This window comes from Apteryx mantelli, chromosome 3, assembly GCF_036417845.1.
Source record: "Apteryx mantelli isolate bAptMan1 chromosome 3, bAptMan1.hap1, whole genome shotgun sequence".
In the NCBI taxonomy this organism is placed as follows: domain Eukaryota; kingdom Metazoa; phylum Chordata; class Aves; order Apterygiformes; family Apterygidae; genus Apteryx; species Apteryx mantelli.
In genome coordinates this window covers 57763016-57777498 of record NC_089980.1, presented here as the reverse complement: position 1 = coordinate 57777498, position 14483 = coordinate 57763016, and positions in this window count along the sequence as shown.

Sequence of the window (14483 nt, the reverse complement as noted above, 5' to 3'; positions counted from 1 at the left end):
CCTTGGCCCCGCGCCAGGTCACCCGGGAGGAGCTGCGCGGTGTTAAAGTGCTGCCATGTTAGTTCCCCAAAGACGGCCGTTATTTAAGGTTTGGGATTGGGGGGGGGGGGGGCGGGAAAAGAAGGGAAAAACAAATTAATTTCCTCAGTGTGGGTCACCTTTTCTTTTTCCAGTCAGCTTGACCTATTTAATTGTTGAGTATGTTAGTAAAAGCTCTCCCTAGAGCTTGTATCCGTTGCAGTAAACAACACGATCCAGGACGCAGCAAACCAGTCAATTAGAAGCCAACTGAATCGTCTGATTTCTCGATGCAGATAACAAATGAAGGGTAACCAGAGAGTTAATATGCTGGGTTCTTACAAAGCTGAGTGAACTGGGTCACAAATGAAAATGTTTGGCAAGTTTAACAAAGGCTCTGACAGACATCTGTCCACATCCCAAAACACCATGTGCGTTTGGCCTCATTATTTGCTTAGACTCAGGGGACAGAGATTTGTACAAGCGCAGGAAAAAGGATTTTTGTACTGAGGGCTGAGATGTATTGGCAGAACTCTGGGCGAGGCTGTGTCAAGCCACCAAGGTATACCCATCCTTCCTTTTCTTAAGCACCAAAACGATTATCCAAAATACTGAACTATGAAAAGGATATGTCCTCTGCTTGTTGGTTACTTTCACTAAATGGTTCTCTTCAAGTTCAGTGTGTCTTTCTGTCTTGCCTTTATTTTCAATATGTTCTCAGGAATATAAGGGTTATTCATCATTTTCACAAAGGTAATGAGAGTATCCTCTTTCAGCCCCAAGAAATGTGTAGATCAGCAAGAGGAGAGTACATCACAGTAGACAGGTATTTCCATAAATCAAAAAAATATATTTTTGATGTGTACATCATGCATGGCCATTCTTCCTTATATTGTTTTTTACTTTTAACAGGATGAGCAACCCTTTATTTAGTGATTCTGCATCTTTTAAATGTACAGTATTTTCTTTGAGGTCAGCCCAAGAATGGGGGCTGTGTAGAACATTGGGTCATCTAAAAGTGTGAGAGATGCAATCAGCTATTTCACTGCATAATAAGAGTACTTTGTACTACCGCACTTCTTGTTGCTGAGGAAAGCAAAAGTCTCTTTTAGGCTCCAGTTACACAAGGGTCAGCACTTTTGTTAGGTAAGAATTATCACCCCCACTTTCAGAAGGAGAAACTGCAACAAAGGGATGGTAAGAGATGGGGTTAAAAATTAGGCGTTTGGTCCCTAAAGTGGCATGCAGAACCCAGACCTGGTGCCTAGCATCCCAAGACAGTATGGAGGGAAAGGAAGGTGTCTTGCAGAGGTGACCAGAACCCGTGGAGCTTGCCAATAGGAAATGTGTGAGGAGGATGCTTAGAAAACCTCCCTCACCTCTAGGTCTGATGCACTGCTCTCAGGGTGGTTTCAGCTGGGCTTTATAAACTGAAACCTTTTACAACTGCACTATAATTGCAGGTGAAGCACCTCTTTATGTCATAGGCTACCATTTAATCACTAGGAATTATGCAACCTTGAGTTGAGGGAGTAGAAATGCATATTGTCCATCTGCCAGGAGAGTACCCTTATAACCAAATCTACAGGCTTTTCCTATTAAGGCTGAGATATGATACAGCCACAAACTCAAGCTGATTGGGCCAGACACAGCATGGTTAGGATGCTGTCGTAGGAGAGGATAGACCTAGTTTCTGCCCCTGTGACAGCACTGTATAGTCACTGGATGTAATTAGGAATGATCAATACACTTCTGTTTTATGTAAAATTTGGGGCATGGTCAGAAGCAAAATTTAGGTGTTATTTACAAGCAGAGCAGGGATTGTTTGGATTACAGTTCAGAACATTTGTACTTCTATTTGTCCTAACTACTTTATTGGATCTGGCCAAAGTCCATTTCAGAGGGGAGAGCATAACTTAGAAGTCTTGTTTGCCTATTCTACTGCTTTCACTGATGACCACATTTAGGTAATTTATCTTTCTCTTAAACAAAATGCCCTTTATTCCTCATTCCACGTGAGTAATATTGAACATATTTAATGCTCAAATACTTAATTAAAAAAAGCTTGACAACTCTGACATGCATCTGGGGGGGGGAGGGGGAAAAGGGGGGAACAAAGACAGCTTCCCATGTCTTCCAAAAATGAAAAGTGAATTTTCATAGTTTACTGTCAAGTACTTTACTTTTTTCAGGAGCGATAAAACTGTTGTGATGTTAACTTATTCCTACAGGTGTTTGTCAGGCATTGTTAATCTAAAGAAAGAACTGCAGAAAAGAACTGCATATTTACTAGACTGTTAACAAAAGAACAGCACTTTATAACTGCCTACCTCACCCTTGCCCTGAACTTCCAATGCAGAACTTATTGTGATTGATTTTACAGGTAGTTTTTTTGTATAATATTAAACTATTTCAGACTATTGGCTTGTTGCCCAGGCAGGCCACATAAAGAGACCCAGACAATGTTGTTTTATTCAACATACAGTTTTACTAGGTTTTATAAATCAACTTTTCATTTTCAGAATTGCCTGTGGGGAGTTTTAGGCCTATCACTACTGTTTGACAGAACCCCTGATTTCTTGTACCATACTCTCAGAACCATTTCATCTTGTCTTCAGGTACTCTTGACAGTTGTTTCACTGTGTGGCTAATACCTTGGTCTTGCAAACAAATGTGTGAGTAAAGCGCTTGCAACAGCAGGGCATAAATTAAGTCAGCATTCCACCTAGTTTTCCACTGTAATTAGTACCATAAAATGTTCTCTCTATCCGGGTGCTCTGTCTAGCTCAAAGTCATACAAATGTGCCAAAAAAAGGAAGCAGTTATGCCAGTTTTGCTTTTGCAGAGTTTTGCTGTTGAAGGGACCTTATATTTGCTAAATCAATTTGAAGTTCTATAAATATTCCTCAAAGATTTAAATTTGCTCCCTTTGCTCTAAAGATTATTTCTGATGTATTTAGTCTATAATTCAATGACTGACACATAGGTAGTTCAAGAAGCATGAGCCATAATCCAAGTCATCTTCTGTGTACACTGTAACCACTATTCAGCCTGCTTGCTCTCCTGATCATGGGATTTTTGCATTCTTGCCTAGAGATGGGCCAGAATAGCAGAAACAACACATACTGCAGCAGTGTAAGTAACTCTAAAAGAAAATGGGCAATGTGAGTTTTACTCCTTTTGGGATGAGGAGAGAAAAACCTGGCTCTTCCTTTTTCAGTATGGGTAGCTTTATCAATAGTCATTTATTCCTAAAAGGTGGAAGAGGTTGCTAGCTTGAACAATTTTTCTGTCCAATTACCTAGACTCTGTTTTTGATCTGTGCCAGTCTCTCCACTTAGGTGAGGGTCAGTTAAATTCAATTCATGTTGAATTGAACTGTGTGGTTGGGCAAGGCTATGAAAGAAGTCTGGTGCCTGGAAAAGGCCCCTGGAGTACAAGTGGTAAGCTGTGAATCTCAGTTTTGAGTGACCTGTAGTGACCTTGGAAAGAGCTGCCAATCATTGTTATAAACTGTTTGCTAAGCTTGGGGAAGCTTCCATTTATTGCTGGATGTTCACTGGAAAAAAAACTTGGATAGAGTCCTAAACCTTTATGTTGAATGGGGGAAAATTAATTAACTGCAAGTTTCCAGACCAGTGGCGAAGAAAAGAGGTCATTTATGATATTTATGGTATTCCCTAGAGGAGGAGCTGGAAGGAATGAGGGAGTAATCTACCATCTCTGACCTGCACCCTCAACTGAGCAGTAATTTACATTGCAGCACTCTGCTTCAAGGAAGGCTCAGCACATTGTTACAGTCCTGGTCCTTAGTTTTTCAGGTGTCAGGTTTCCTTTGTCATGGAAGAGAGAAAGGTTAGGTTGAAACCCTTTCTTTTCTCTCCAGCTGAACTTGTCTTTTTTATCCATGATACTCTGAGTTTCTACAGCACTTTGCTTGTGTCAGGATAGAGAAGTACACTTTCTTTTTTAAGAGATTTAATTTTAGAGAGTTCCAAGTATCCTTTATTTTGTCATTGTTCTCACTTGCAAAGAATACTCTTGCTCACAAATAGCATCTAGCTATATGTCACTAGGCATCTAATAATATTTGCAATAGTATCCTTCTGGCTGACTGTATTTTCCCATGGAGTAATCACTGAGTCAGCAGGTGTCTGAGAGTAAGCACTCAGTGTCTACAGCCTGTCAATCTTTAATCTTAAACTTCTCAGAGAGATTAGCCATTAGGTACATGCAGGGTCTCCTCTAGATGAAAACTGCAGTACTTTCGGTATCAGTGATTTGTATAAAAGTTGTCTGTAGGTCTTTTCCTTGTGGTTCATGAAGCAGAAATCCTTTGTGTTCCACCATTTGTTGTGTTCTCAGACAGAAGAAATTCCTGAAAATATCTCCTGAAAGTAGAGACAGAAAAAATAAATTATGTCAATTATTATAAACACTTCTATATGGAAGTGACAGAATATTTATGAAATTGGATTTGCTTTTGTAAACAGAGATCAGCCCTCAAAGAACTTAGTTCTGTGTCTGTACCAGCACAGTGTGTCATCTACCAGAAATGTTTCTCTGTCAACGCGTATGGTTGTGTACCCTATCACTATACACACACACACACACACACACACACACACACGGTAATACACCCCTAGAGGAATAATTGCTCCCACTATAAAGACTTAAGTCCTTCAGAGAAATGTATACTGTCAGGCAAGACAATCAAGAGGAAAGCAATAAAAACAATTCAGCTCTCTGACAGAACTGAACAGGCACGTGTATACTGCTGTACCCCTTAGATTAGCAATTGAACAGGATTTCTGAGGAGAAAAGCAGGTGATGAAGGTGATAATATGGGACTGGTCAGGAGTATAAAGCTATGTAGTTCTGGGAACCTCTGTGCCCTATTGATTTTGTTGGAGCTTGCCCTAAGGCTACGGGGTGCATTTATATGTCTCATTACAGGATTTAAACTTAAATGACATAGTTCTCCTCACTAGTGGGACAAAATGAATACCATTAAAAGATGTTTCCTTCGCCTGATACCAAATATATCACTATTTCAGGTTATAGTGTCCTCCTGTAATTTGGAATAGGAATCCATTGCCTTAAAGTCAGCACAGTGTTCTCCATGTTAGTAGTGAGGTTGAGAGGAATTCATCTTATATGGCAGCAATACAGTATTGCTCCAAAGAGTCAGAGTGAGAGAAGAAAAAAGGAGCAAGGAGTTGACACAAAGTAGCTGATTTGCTACCAAAACATAAATAGCACAACGATAGTTCTAGATTGGATCAGTAACAAATTTAGGTTGTACCTTGCAAATGAAAACAAAGATCTGTCAGGGATAACAAGTCTGTGGTAAATTGTCCCCTTACATAGTTTGCTTGTCCTCTGCATTCGCTAGAGATGTACTAAGAAGTTTCTTGAGCAGAAGGTCTTGTGCATCTCCTATTTGTGGAAACAGAACCCTATTTTCCTGCATTGCTCTTCAGACTGAAAAGTAACATGTACAAGATATTATTTATTTCTTCCTGAGACAAAAGATGTGCTAGCAGATGAGTTAGTATGTGATTAAAATATGTCTTAACAGTTTAATTTCCTAATTTCCTAATCACTGGCAGTCCAATACAAACATCTCTCAGATCTAGCAGTCTTCTTATAGAAAACTTTTTGTCAGGAAACAGCAGGAGCAGGGCTGCTCTATGAGAGGGGATGAACCAGAAGCTGAGGGTGACCATGGCCAAGACAGTGCCCTCATTGACCAGAGCACCATCCCACCATCTCTGAACACTGTGGGCAGCACTGGGTGCTGGTAACAGTGGGTCCATGGAGAGTCCCAGACAAGGTGAGGTGATGAATCAGGTCCAGGATCCATCCAAGGAGTCCAGTCAGGAGCAGCAAGAGGCAGGGCCAGAGACAGGACAAAGCTAGAGGTTATCTCCAACAGGTCCATTCAGAAGACAGGGCTGGAGACAGAGCTACAGCACAGGTCAGAGGCCCATTCAGGGTGCAGGACCAGAGACAGGATGGGAAACAGCTAACCCTGCAATGTAGCTCAGGCAAGGAATGATGATCCAGGGCTGAGCTGAAATGGGGCTCCTTGGCCCATGGCAGGGGTGTGGGGGGAGGCCTCGGCTGAGGATGCTCAGGGCCTGTAAGGCCCCTTGGTGGCCCTGAGGCTTTTTAGATTGTCTGGCCCTGTGTCACAGAGTTGTAGTTCTTGCTCTTTGATTAAAGCTGAGCATATTTTTCCATGGATTTAAGCCTGGTCCTAGGGAAACAAAACCCATGTGATTATGCTGCATGTATGTGTCTGTCTGTATTTCACCCCACCTCTAATGATTTTTGAACCTCCTGAGCAATTGCAGCCAATTTGGCAGAGAGGAGAGGGTCACAAATCTAGTAAGCTACTATTCATTTTTTTAAACATGCATGTCTGGATAGAAGAGAAAGACCTTATTAATGGTCTAACTGAGGGGAAATATGCAGCATAAACAGAATCCTTATTAACCCAGAGAGAAGCGACAGAGTTCAACCCATAGCATAAAGCCATAGGATACCAGATTTCATTGTTTCCATTCGCTGTTAAACAGCTTGCTTGTTTGCTCCTTTCAGTGATCTCCCACCTCCCACTTCTTCAAAAAGAAAATGGTCTCCTTGAAACTGCATGCCATTTTGCATGAGATTCTTGTACATTTAGTGGAGATAGCAAGAAGCATTCACTCTGCAAAAGAATGCATCTTGGTTTGTTATGTGATTATAAAAACAAATTTCCAATGCTAATGTTTTTTTGATTTAGATACTTGCCTGCAGATTTCAAATTTCAACTGAATTCGGCTGAATGTTAGATGTCAAAGATGTCAATGGGATAACATGTAAGTAAGAACAAAGCTTATAGCAGCAGAGTACAAATTAGATTGTATTCCTGGATTTTTCAATTGCTGTTTTTTAAGAAGTAGGGTTTTTGTCAAGAAAATGTCATTCTTGTGGTTGCTGGTTTTCATTCCAACATATATTAACCCTGATTCAGTTAATTATATTAGAGCATTTTGGCTGTATATATACAGGCATTTGTTCATGTTATTCCATTTGCTTGCTTTCCAAGTTTCTCAAGAGCTTCAGTGACATTCCTCACATAGTAAGCACCACTAGCATGTAAATGATCAGCTCTCGTAAAAGTCTAGTTGTTCAGTATAATGCAAAACATAATTCCTCTATAGAAGGAAACACTTTGCCTACTTGTGCAGTGTAAGCACAGTTCAAAACACTATAATGGAAGCTACAAACTGAAAATCCACATTCTAGCCCTCGTATTGTTTAAAGTGGAAGGGAGGGTAGTTAGTCAACTGCATCAGCATAAATAATCCAAAATAGTTGCCCTGATGTTGCAAAATAATGCAGTCTACAAAAAACAGGCCTTTGAGGAACTGATCACAATAGATGGAGTTCAACTCTTCATGGCTATGTAATGCTTTTGTAAGTCATTTTTGTTTTTCAGCATGTGCACTGAAAGTTACCCAGATTTTATAATCTACAATCAGTCTGTGACTGAAAGGGGGTAATTGCATATGTGACCAAGATGCAATAATTTTCCTTTTCAGTAGGAAAAGGAAAGGCTCCATTTGCTGCATCATACATCAATTAAAATGATACTATCAATTAATCATGCCCGGTTTACATAGGCAGGAACATACACTTTGCTGCTTTGAATGACAGTTGGCAGAATGGTTGATACATGCTGCTATCCTGGAACAAGTGCATCAAGCAGTAATTCCAGTAAGACAGTTCAATCAAAGAAACCATAGGATGAAGCATATACAAAAAAAACCCAGGAAAGTGAAGCAAAGTATCTCCCACTGGGCCCTGATCTCCTCAAATGAAGTAGAAAAAAAACCCACAAAGTTAATGAGAGTGAATAGTTAATGCAAAGAAAAGCAAAGCCAGTCTGACAAGCTGTAGATATATATAAATTTAGAACAATGGAGTTTTCAGATTTATTTTTCTGCAATGCTCCTTTTTTGATTAATACCTTTTATTCATAAAGGATGCAGTGATAAGCCCTGCAGTATACTGGTGGACAGGTGTAAAGATGTTCAAGGAGTGTCGCTGTGCCTCTTTGGCATCCACACATAAGAGGGCAAACCATGGAGTGATAAGGTAGATACTGTTAGGAGTTGCCAAATCTGGTAGCCTGACAGAAGCAAGGCTGCTGCAGCTCCTTATTCCCACATCCAGCCAGTAGTGAGGATAAGCATGTATTCCCAATAGGCCAAAGCCTGCAGGCCCACTCTAGTTGCTGGTACTCAGACCCCACTGCACACACACACACAGACGCAAGCACAGGCGCACACGCTGTGGATTAATCCAGTATCTGACTTTAGACACTCAGTCTACCAAGTAGCTGTCCCCTGGATCCCCTGGTCTCCAGTTGCCTCACGCACAGATGCACACATACAAATGGGGCTCTCAGCTGACCCCCAGACCCCAAGGTCTCTCCAGGAGCTGGCTTGGACCTCCCAGTCCCTCCAGTAGCCAACTGCCAGGCCGTCTGTTCCTTGCAGTATCTGGCCTAGATTTGTGGCTGCTTTGATACCTGGCTCCTGAGGCTCTTGCCTGGCTCTGAGCTACTTGCCTGCTAATCAGCTTGATATTCACTAGTGGTCACACATCAACATATACACCCACACAATATGCACACACTCCAGTCACTGGCACCCCGGACACACAGTCCCCTATGACCTGTGGTCTCCAGTTGCTGGCACTTAGACCTCCATATACTCCAGTCTCTGCTGTTGCTGGGACCCAGACACACGGGGCCCCTATGACCCGTGATCTGACTACAGTTGCTGACACTTAGACCTCCATTAACACACATGAACACAGAATAGAGTGTCCCTCACCCAGAAAAATAGTTAGAAATGGAGTTTCCTAAAAAAGACAGGACAGACTGTGCTAAACAGCTACAGGGCATGGCCACATGAGCTTTCTGATCAGCAACCTGTTTACACAAAACCCAACCCAACCCTTTTATCCCCTTATCCCTCCATTTTCCCATGCTTAACATGCCCTTCCCCTGCATCCCATAATGAGTCCCACACCCCTATAGGCATTAACCCCCTCCCCAGTCTGTAAGGTGCTTTCTGTTGACTCATCTTGGTGGGTTTCACACCTTGAAAATGGGGCTGATAGCCATGCATGACAGCCATTGAGCATACATTTCAATAAAATATTCTAGTAGTTAATTACCTTCATTTAAAATTTCAATTTTTCTTCCTGTTCAAATTTTTCTGGCTTCAGTTTTCAGCCAGTGAGTCCTGTTATGTCCTTGCCTATTTAATTAAAGAAACTCAAGAACATCACATATCTGCTACTAAACATGCTTATATTTGTATCAATACCAAAGAAACGCCTGTTTGTTTCTCTTGTATCTTCCCCCTCACCCTAGTTATCAGTTTAAGAGAGATCTTGTACCCCTGCTCTTTTTATAATAACACATATTCCCAAGAAGATTCAACCACTAGTAGTTATATTTGTATTCTTTTTCTACCAAGAAAAGAACAAAGGATCAAAATTCTGCCTGCTAAATAAATTCCTCTTAGTGCCACCTGTGGTTTTGCCAAGCCACATTGAGCAAAGTCACAGAGAGTAAACAAACAGTCTCTCTAGTGCTAAAATCTATACAAACTCTGGCACAACTGTCGATCATTCCTTGACTGATGTGAAAAACAAAAGCCTCTTTGGCATTAGCAGTTAATGGTACTGAAATTGCTGACTAGCCAGTTCAGCTCAATATCACTGGGAAAAAAGTAACCTGAGCAATCAGATAGATGAAATTTTTTTTTTAAATGATGAAACCATTTTCATGGTTACCATTTGCTTTAGTTACTGTTTTTATCATGTGTTTTCTAACTTAGGTGCATTGTCATGTTACTGGTAATGTAGTTAGGTTTAATTTCTCCTATAAACCCTTGTAGAGGGCTGTGTATAATTCTGTTTCTGTCATTACACATTCTGATTCTTCAGTTTAGATTATTGTTCTGAAGTCTTGGTTGCTAGGAATAGTGGTTTGCCTCCTTGCCAGGAACTGAAGATTTGTTTTCTTCCCAGAAAAAAGCTGTTATTTACTTGTTCATAATACGTGCTTTTTCTGCATGACTGATATTTGGATCCATTTGTAGTTTAGGTCTTTTTCAAGTAAAAATCCCTCATGAGTGATAAATCTTCTGAAGGGACTGGATTAACACCAAATGGGTAGAAATATCATACCAAGGGAATACATTTAACGTTTAAGATGTAATAAAGGATGGATCCCTACCTTATGATCTTGTATCAGAGATTGTCCCTCCTCCACCAAACACTTTGGTTTATATTCAGCCTTGCTACTGTTAGTTGTCATAATGAGTCCATGGAAAAGCAAATACAGTGGCCTTTTCCTAGGAGTGGTGAAAGGCTACTTCCTTCCAATTTCATTTGAAATACTTATTTTTGTGCTATGAAACTTTCCCCCATTTAGCATTAGTCCTATTCCTTAAGGGAATTAAGTTTAATTGTTGGAAAGAACATTTTGGAAAGTAATGTTTAAGATCACCTGAGCAGCCAGGTGTCAAAAAAAGAGCTGACAGCTGTGACTTGTTAGGTTAATGGCAGATGAGCTGACCAATTTCCTTTTTAGTTAGGAAAACCATAAAAGGAAGAAAATACTTAGGTGGGGGGAGTAGGTAAAGAAAAAAACAAAACAAAACAAAACACTGTTAAGGTTTAGCAAGATGTTCTCTTTTTGCTCAGTCAGAAGTCTGCTGACCTGTGCTCTTCAATGAAAACAAGGGCTGTCAGATTATTTGCCTGGGTTGTGCTGTAGACTGCTGTTTTGCTGAAAGAATAGCAAGATCTTTTCTTTCTGTGCTCTTGTCCTGAAGACCTAGCCTGAGAGGGCACCCCCTGAGGTTTATATAGACAGGTAAGTTGGTTGAAAGGATATGGCCCTAGTTTGCTTGGGTCCAAGGTCAAAAAAAAAGAAAAAGCTTGTTGTGGTTTTGCTTCCCCCTTGTTGAATGAACGTGGAATGATTTCCCCTCTTGTTGATGGAGTTAGAGGAGGTAGGACTGGGTTTGGGCTTTTGTCTCCTCCTTATTCTGTTAGTGTGCGGTGAGGGCCAGCTGCTCTGGAAGGGAAGGTGGAGCAGGGACCTTGCCAACAAGGAGCCAGGATGCAGAGTGACAAGTCCAGGTCAGAGACAGTGATCAGGGTCAGGCACAGTTCAGTGACCTCCTGGCAAGTCCGGAGGTGGGCCTGGGGTCAAGTCAGGAAGGTGGGACAGCAGGTCCATCTCAGACTTGTGGAGGTAGGAGACAGGGTGCAGACCCAGCTGCAGCGTAGCACAGGGAGGGGCTGGTGCTGAGCCCTCAGCTTACAAGCAGCTCCTAAGGGAGAGGAGGGGCAGGCCCTTGCTTCCAGCTTTCTTCACAACAGCTCTTGCCAGCAATGGAGCTGACCTTGGAGTCAGCCAGTGAAACTCTTTAACTTTAGCCAGCCACACTCGTGGACAGGGGATGCACTCCAGGCCTTGACATCTGTAATGAAGTTGGTTGTCCTGTGGCAAAATGAGACATATGGTCTCTGCTTTAAGCTCTGTCAGGGCCCTGCAAGCACCACCAGCCTTCCCTGTCCCTGCCCACCCCCCTGGGGCCTTCCCCCAGACCAAGGCCATCAGTCCCTGCCCCTCCATGCTGGTGGTGCCAGCTCCGGCCCTGCCCGGCCCCACGGTCATACCTGATGCCCTGCTGGAGCTGCCCTGACTATCCCCGGGGCCCTGCACCCTCAGGGTGGGGGGATGGGCCCTGGCAGCCAACCCCAGGCCGGACCCACCGGCAGCCCCAGCACTGGTCCTGGGAGCCCCTGGCCTGCAGTGCCCTGACAAATGTAAATTTACCTCAGCCTTAATAACAGTGTTACAAGCAATACCATTTTCATATTATCCAGCTTATTCTGTGGGAGTCTGAGTATGTTCCTGTTATCTCCATAAGCAGTCCTGTTGTTTTCCATTTTTATGGGAAAAAACACTTATGTGAGTAAGGATGACAGAGCGAAGCCTGAAACAAATTGTATTAAAGAGGGTAGTTGGACCTGGTGAGAAGTATCCTGTCTTTAAAATATATGTCTATGTTATTTGGTTAGAATCCTTCTTATTTTATATTGGATGCAATTAAAAGTCAGTATTTTACATATATTGTGTCTAACACATCAGCTTCAAAGTTTCAGAAACAACTATTTCAGATTCAGCTGGCTGGTTGCTCATGATTTTGAGAGCAGCCTTTGTACGTACACTTTAAGATAATCTACAGGAGGGCCAAAAGGTCCAGTGGAGATTCAAAAGCAAGATTTCAGTGACTAATGCCATGATACATTTTAAAAGTTTCTCCGCTTTGAATCCCAGTATCCTGACCAGACCATGACTTTGATTATTTGTGTTCTGTTTCTTTCAAGTTTCCTACTATGTTTCTTATCTGACTGTTATAGCACTTGACACTGCCTGTCCTAATCCGTTTTGGTTGTGATGTAGCAACTCGCATAGTACAACATTTTTGTCCAGAGGTGTAAGTAGCATTTCACTATGTAAGTTGGCAGGAGGGAGGACAGTTATTTCCATGGTATGCATACAGCCCATAAATGAATCCTTTAGGATGAAAGATGCTCTGTAAGTGTAAGATCACTATCAGCATTGTTATAAAAGCCTGACTGCTGCTTGGAGAGTCTCAAACTGTACTTGCCACACTTTCCTTACTGGTAATGCTAGTTCTTCAGTGCTTTTCCTGCTCTTCTTTGATCTTAATGTTTTGGATTTTTATTTAACGAGAGTAATTTGAGAATCCTGACTCCCTTAACTAACATTATTCAACACAAGCAGGTCCCAAAGCCTCTCCAGGAGGTACCATTAGCTGCAATAAAGGCTGTATCAATCAAAGACACATGCAGAGAATTACCAATATTTGATGTACTCTACCTCTTAAGTCTGGCATATCATTCCTCAAGGGATGGAAAGATATTTAGACATCATGCCTAGTGAACAATGATACTAAATGTTCTCTGAGAATACCTGTCACTGATGGCTCAAATTATGATGATCAATAGTAAGCCAAGTTCTGGAATATATCTAAACTGTATGTGAAGTGCTGGTACTGCGCAGACACAAACACATGTGTATCTTGCATGTTGTTCTGTTACTAACTTGTTGTGTTCTCTATTGACTCATTTGCCACCTTCTGCATTTTTGGTATTTTTATTGCTGGGTTTTTGTTGAAGGGTACTGTGCTTCCTGTCTGGTAACTAAAGCTGCTAGAAACTCATTCCTTCTTGGTATCTGGAATCAAAACAAAAGATGGGCCTCATTTCAGACTCACTGCCTTCTTCAAGGGCTGGAAACTTGGGAGTCTGCACTTCCATCCCTTCAGTGTGTGAGAAGGCAGGCTTGCTGTTGCCCTTGCAAAAGCCTGAGCCTGGCATCATCCAGATAACCCGATATCCCTGCTAACCTTGGAAGGGACTCTTTAGACCAGAAGGATGCTGTCTTCCCCCTCCCACCTGCTTTGGCTCAGATGTAGTTTCAGCAAGGCGCACTGTTTGCTGATCTCAATAAATGAAGCAGTTTTCAGGTCCATTCATGTTTTATGTCATCCATGATTTCCGCTTCAACTGTTTTCATCCAAATTTTTGTCCAGAAGTCTAGCTGGGGGTGGAAAAACTGAAGGTCTGGTACTTGTGGATTCTTTGGGCTTAACAGTGAATGTCTTTTCTGCTGTTCTTTCAAATGTTATTCATCGTACAATCCTTTGTACTTCACAGTTCTTTGAAGTCTTTTATGTGATTTACACAGATTAATGTAATTGGTGTGTGTTTTTTCTGGTGAAACAGATAGAAAGTTGATATTCTAGTTTTACAGATAGTTACAGTATAGTGTAGTCATACAGATGTGAATTGGCTTTCAGTCACGTGCTTTTAACAGTAGGTCTAATGATACTGTCTCTGTGATGGTTAGGAAGGAGATGTCATGTTCAACATGGCTGTTGCCTTAATCTTGTGTAGTCCATTTCAAATAGCAAAATTTAGTGTCTTGGTGGTGTTTTGCTGTAATTGTCTTGGTTCTCGATTTTCTCGATGGTTCTTAAGTAGGCTGCTTCTACTCTGTATTTCACACATGAAGAAGGGTTTGCATGCCCAAAACCTTACTCAGTTTTTCTGACAACATACCTGTTGATCTAACAGAAGATGTTGTATCTACCTACAAATTTTGCTTTATCCTTAGCTATGGGATTGTTTTTCCTTTACTTATTTTGTGTTCCTTGAATACTGAACAGGGAGTTCCAAACTGAGACATAAAGTTGTTATTAAATGCACAATGATGAAAGACCCATTAGTGGTCAGAATCTTGCAACTGGTTTTAAGTTTCAGACTTTAGTTTTGTTGAGGAGACAAGGTAG